Source organism: Amia ocellicauda, chromosome 2 (assembly GCF_036373705.1).
Source record: "Amia ocellicauda isolate fAmiCal2 chromosome 2, fAmiCal2.hap1, whole genome shotgun sequence".
Taxonomy (NCBI): domain Eukaryota; kingdom Metazoa; phylum Chordata; class Actinopteri; order Amiiformes; family Amiidae; genus Amia; species Amia ocellicauda.
This window is the reverse complement of record NC_089851.1, coordinates 53,437,812-53,443,487: the sequence shown is the minus strand read 5'-3', so window position 1 is coordinate 53,443,487 and position 5,676 is coordinate 53,437,812. Positions and strand designations below refer to the sequence as shown.

The following is a 5,676-nucleotide window of genomic DNA, read 5'->3' as shown; positions in this document are numbered from 1 at the left end:
CTAGCTATCTATCTATCTATGACTCTTGACATCTAACTCAATTGCTTGGTATCGCTCCCCCAATGGTCAGTAGCATTGTAGCATAACAGCAGATCACGGACTACTGTCAATCAGATGCTTGCCTTGCCGTCCATCCATCCATCCATCTATCTATCTATCTATCTATCTATGACTCTTGATATCTAACTCTCTTGCTTGGTATCGCTCCCCCAATGGTCAGTAGCATTGTAGCATAACAGCAGATCACGGACCACTGTCAATCAGATGCTTGCCTTGCCGTCCATCCATCCATCTATCTAGCTATCTATCTATCTATGACTCTTGACATCTAACTCAATTGCTTGGTATCGCTCCCCCAATGGTCAGTAGCATTGTAGCATAACAGCAGATCACGGACTACTGTCAATCAGATGCTTGCCTTGCCGTCCATCCATCCATCCATCTATCTATCTATCTATCTATGACTCTTGATATCTAACTCTCTTGCTTGCTATCGCTCCCCCAATGGTCAGTAGCATTGTAGCATAACAGCAGATCACGGACCACTGTCAATCAGATGCTTGCCTTGCCGTCCATCCATCCATCTATCTATCTATCTATGACTCTTGATATCTAACTCTCTTGCTTGCTATTGCTCCCCCAACGGTCAGTAGCATAGTAGCATAACAGCAGATCACGGACCACTGTCAATCAGATGCTTGCCTTGCCGTCCATCCATCCATCTATCTATGTATCTATGTCTCTTGATATCTAACTCTCTTGCTTGCTATCGCTCCCCCAATGGTCAGTAGCATAGTAGCATAACAGCAGATCACGGACCACTGTCAATCAGATGCTTGCCTTGCCGTCCATCCATCTATCTATCTATCTATCTATCTATCTAGATATCTATGACTCTTGATATGTAACTCTCTTGCTTGGTATCGCTCCCCCAATGGTCAGTAGCATAGTAGCATAACAGCAGATCACGGACCACTGTCAATCAGATGCTTGCCTTGCCGTCCATCCATCCATCCATCTATCTATCTATCTATCTATCTATCTATCTATCTATCTATCTATCTATCTATCTATCTATGACTCTTGATATCTAACTCTCTTGCTTGGTATCGCTCCCCCAATGGTCAGTAGCATTGTAGCATAACAGCAGATCACGGACCACTGTCAATCAGATGCTTGCCTTGCCGTCCATCCATCCATCCATCTATCTATCTATCTATCAATGACTCTCGATATCTAACTCTCTTGCTTGCTATCGCTCCCCCAATGGTCAGTAGCATAGTAGCATAACAGCAGATCACGGACCACTGTCAATCAGATGCTTGCCTTGCCGTCCATCCATCTATCTATCTATCTATCTATGACTCTTGATATCTAACTCTCTTGCTTGCTATCGCTCCCCCAATGGTCAGTAGCATTGTAGCATAACAGCAGATCACGTACCACTGTCAATCAGATGCTTGCCTTGCCGTCCATCCATCCATCTATCTATCTATCTATGACTCTTGATATCTAACTCTCTTGCTTGCTATCGCTCCCCCAATGGTCAGTAGCATAGTAGCATAACAGCAGATCACGGACCACTATCAATCAGGTGCTTGCCTTGCCGTCCATCCATCCATCTATCTATCTATCTATCTATGACTCTTGATATCTAACTCTCTTGCTTGCTATCGCTCCCCCAATGGTCAGTAGCATAGTAGCATAACAGCAGATCACGGACCACTGTCAATCAGATGCTTGCCTTGCCGTCCATCCATCTATCTATCTATCTATCTATGACTCTTGATATCTAACTCTCTTGCTTGCTATCGCTCCCCCAATGGTCACGTATGTTGCATTCAACGACAAAGAAAATCGTGTGCTGGAAATGATTTCTGGCAACTGTGAAGGAACTGCACGACTGCAGCAACCACAACACTTCTGTCTGTCTCTGTGGCGCAATCGGTCAGCGTGTTTGGCTGTTAACTGAAAGGATGGTGGTTCGAATCCACCCAGGGACGGCCCACTTTTCCCCCCGCCCCTTGTTATTGTTTCTACTTCTGGCGGTCAGCTTGCCAGACTGCGGCTACAGTAACCTTAAGCTGCTTGCTGCGGACGGCCATCTTGCAAAAATGTATTGAGCGTTTAGAAACTTCCTTTCCATTGCCTAGGCCAACGTAAACCAAAGCACTGCTGGAAGTCGAACCCAGGGTTTCCTGTTTACAAGACAGGCGCTTTGACCAACTAAGCCACGGTGCCAGGACTCTCCCATTCCCCAGTGCCTACACTCAGGCGTAAGGCACAAAACAAAACAAAACAAAACAAAACAAAACAAAACAAAACAAAACAAAACAAAACAAAACAAAACAAAACAAAACAAAACAAAACAAAATCTGGATGCAGGCTGCAACAAAGGAAGCACACATAGGTGAAAACGTAAGGTTGACGGGAGTAACAAGCTCCCTGTTGCGACTGTCCAGGGGCGGCAATGGGAATTGGACGTTGGCCGTTAGGTGCGGGTAGCGCGTGTCCTTTGGGTTCTGGTTCTTCTTTACAAACCGGCGTCTGTCCAGTTGGCTTTCCGGTTCATTACGTCCTCTGATGGCTTTACGATAAGCCTATCTTGCTAAAACTGATGGTCGACAAAACAGAAGCACAAGCTTCGCAAGGAGCAAACAAAGCCCGCCTAAGGCACCGCTGGGATTTGAACCCAGGACCTCCTGTTTACTAGACAGGCACTTTAACCAACTAAGCCACGGTGCCAAATCTGCCACTGTTGCTGCTGATAGTAGCATAACAGCAGATCACGGACCACTGTCAATCAGGTGCTTGGCTTGCCGTCCATCCATCCATCTATCTAGCTATCTATCTATCTATCTATGACTCTTGATATCTAACTCTCTTGCTTGGTATCGCTTCCCCAATGGTCAGTAGCATAGTAGCATAACAGCAGATCACGGACCACTGTCAATCAGGTGCTTGCCTTGCCGTCCATCCATCCATCCATCCATCTATCTATCTATGTATCTATGACTCTCGATATCTAACTCTCTTGCTTGCTATCGCTCCCCCAATGGTCAGTAGCATAGTAGCATAACAGCAGATCATGGACCACTGTCAATCAGATGCTTGCCTTGCCGTCCATCCATCCATCCATCCATCCATCTATCTAGCTATCTATCTAGCTATGACTCTTGATATCTAACTCTCTTGCTTGGTATCGCTTCCCCAATGGTCAGTAGCATAGTAGCATAACAGCAGATCACGGACCACTGTCAATCAGGTGCTTGCCTTGCCGTCCATCCATCCATCCATCTATCTATCTATCTATCTATGACTCTCGATATCTAACTCTCTTGCTTGCTATCGCTCCCCCAATGGTCAGTAGCATAGTAGCATAACAGCAGATCACGGACCACTGTCAATCAGATGCTTGCCTTGCCGTCCATCCATCCATCTATCTATCTATCTATGACTCTTGATATCTAACTCTCTTGCTTGCTATTGCTCCCCCAACGGTCAGTAGCATAGTAGCATAACAGCAGATCACGGACCACTGTCAATCAGATGCTTGCCTTGCCGTCCATCCATCCATCTATCTATGTATCTATGACTCTTGATATCTAACTCTCTTGCTTGGTATCGCTCCCCCAATGGTCAGTAGCATAGTAGCATAACAGCAGATCACGGACCACTGTCAATCAGGTGCTTGCCTTGCCGTCCATCCATCCATCCATCTATCTAGCTATCTATCTATCTATGACTCTTGATATCTAACTCTCTTGCTTGGTATCGCTCCCCCAATGGTCAGTAGCATAGTAGCATAACAGCAGATCACGGACCACTGTCAATCAGGTGCTTGCCTTGCCGTCCATCCATCCATCTATCTATCTATCTATCTATGACTCTTGATATCTAACTCTCTTGCTTGGTATCGCTCCCCCAATGGTCAGTAGCATTGTAGCATAACAGCAGATCACGGACCACTGTCAATCAGATGCTTGCCTTGCCGTCCATCCATCCATCTATCTAGCTATCTATCTATCTATGACTCTTGATATCTAACTCAATTGCTTGGTATCGCTCCCCCAATGGTCAGTAGCATTGTAGCATAACAGCAGATCACGGACTACTGTCAATCAGATGCTTGCCTTGCCGTCCATCCATCCATCTATCTATCTATCTATGACTCTTGATATCTGACTCTCTTGCTTGCTATCGCTCCCCCAATGGTCAGTAGCATAGTAGCATAACAGCAGATCACGGACCACTATCAATCAGGTGCTTGCCTTGCCGTCCATCCATCCATCTATCTATCTATCTATCTATGACTCTTGATATCTAACTCTCTTGCTTGCTATCGCTCCCCCAATGGTCAGTAGCATAGTAGCATAACAGCAGATCACGGACCACTGTCAATCAGATGCTTGCCTTGCCGTCCATCCATCTATCTATCTATCTATCTATGACTCTTGATATCTAACTCTCTTGCTTGCTATCGCTCCCCCAATGGTCACGTATGTTGCATTCAACGACAAAGAAAATCGTGTGCTGGAAATGATTTCTGGCAACTGTGAAGGAACTGCACGACTGCAGCAACCACAACACTTCTGTCTGTCTCTGTGGCGCAATCGGTCAGCGTGTTTGGCTGTTAACTGAAAGGATGGTGGTTCGAATCCACCCAGGGACGGCCCACTTTTCCCCCCGCCCCTTGTTATTGTTTCTACTTCTGGCGGTCAGCTTGCCAGACTGCGGCTACAGTAACCTTAAGCTGCTTGCTGCGGACGGCCATCTTGCAAAAATGTATTGAGCGTTTAGAAACTTCCTTTCCATTGCCTAGGCCAACGTAAACCAAAGCACTGCTGGAAGTCGAACCCAGGGTTTCCTGTTTACAAGACAGGCGCTTTGACCAACTAAGCCACGGTGCCAGGACTCTCCCATTCCCCAGTGCCTACACTCAGGCGTAAGGCACAAAACAAAACAAAACAAAACAAAACAAAACAAAACAAAACAAAACAAAACAAAACAAAACAAAACAAAACAAAACAAAACAAAACAAAACAAAACAAAATCTGGATGCAGGCTGCAACAAAGGAAGCACACATAGGTGAAAACGTAAGGTTGACGGGAGTAACAAGCTCCCTGTTGCGACTGTCCAGGGGCGGCAATGGGAATTGGACGTTGGCCGTTAGGTGCGGGTAGCGCGTGTCCTTTGGGTTCTGGTTCTTCTTTACAAACCGGCGTCTGTCCAGTTGGCTTTCCGGTTCATTACGTCCTCTGATGGCTTTACGATAAGCCTATCTTGCTAAAACTGATGGTCGACAAAACATAAGCACAAGCTTCGCAAGGAGCAAACAAAGCCCGCCTAAGGCACCGCTGGGATTTGAACCCAGGACCTCCTGTTTACTAGACAGGCACTTTAACCAACTAAGCCACGGTGCCAAATCTGCCACTGTTGCTGCTGATAGTAGCATAACAGCAGATCACGGACCACTGTCAATCAGGTGCTTGGCTTGCCGTCCATCCATCCATCTATCTAGCTATCTATCTATCTATGACTCTTGATATCTAACTCTCTTGCTTGGTATCGCTTCCCCAATGGTCAGTAGCATAGTAGCATAACAGCAGATCACGGACCACTGTCAATCAGGTGCTTGCCTTGCCGTCCATCCATCCATCCATCCATCTATCTAT

At 46.1% G+C, this 5,676-nt stretch overlaps 6 non-coding genes across 6 annotated transcripts; 2 read left to right on the top strand and 4 right to left on the bottom strand.

The window, feature by feature from the left end:
- Positions 1-1,929: 1,929 nt before the first annotated feature.
- On the top strand, positions 1,930-2,003 carry trnan-guu (transfer RNA asparagine (anticodon GUU)). Its single transcript has one exon. It is a non-coding gene; the product is annotated as a tRNA-Asn (tRNA).
- A 164-nt stretch (positions 2,004-2,167) lies between these two features.
- On the bottom strand, positions 2,168-2,241 carry trnat-ugu (transfer RNA threonine (anticodon UGU)). Its single transcript has one exon. It is a non-coding gene; the product is annotated as a tRNA-Thr (tRNA).
- Positions 2,242-2,671: 430 nt separating this feature from the next.
- On the bottom strand, positions 2,672-2,745 carry trnat-agu (transfer RNA threonine (anticodon AGU)). Its single transcript has one exon. It is a non-coding gene; the product is annotated as a tRNA-Thr (tRNA).
- Positions 2,746-4,598: 1,853 nt separating this feature from the next.
- trnan-guu (transfer RNA asparagine (anticodon GUU)) lies at positions 4,599-4,672 on the top strand. Its single transcript has one exon. It is a non-coding gene; the product is annotated as a tRNA-Asn (tRNA).
- Positions 4,673-4,836: 164 nt separating this feature from the next.
- On the bottom strand, positions 4,837-4,910 carry trnat-ugu (transfer RNA threonine (anticodon UGU)). Its single transcript has one exon. It is a non-coding gene; the product is annotated as a tRNA-Thr (tRNA).
- A 440-nt stretch (positions 4,911-5,350) lies between these two features.
- Positions 5,351-5,424, bottom strand: trnat-agu (transfer RNA threonine (anticodon AGU)). Its single transcript has one exon. It is a non-coding gene; the product is annotated as a tRNA-Thr (tRNA).
- Between the last annotated feature and the right edge of the window lie 252 nt (positions 5,425-5,676).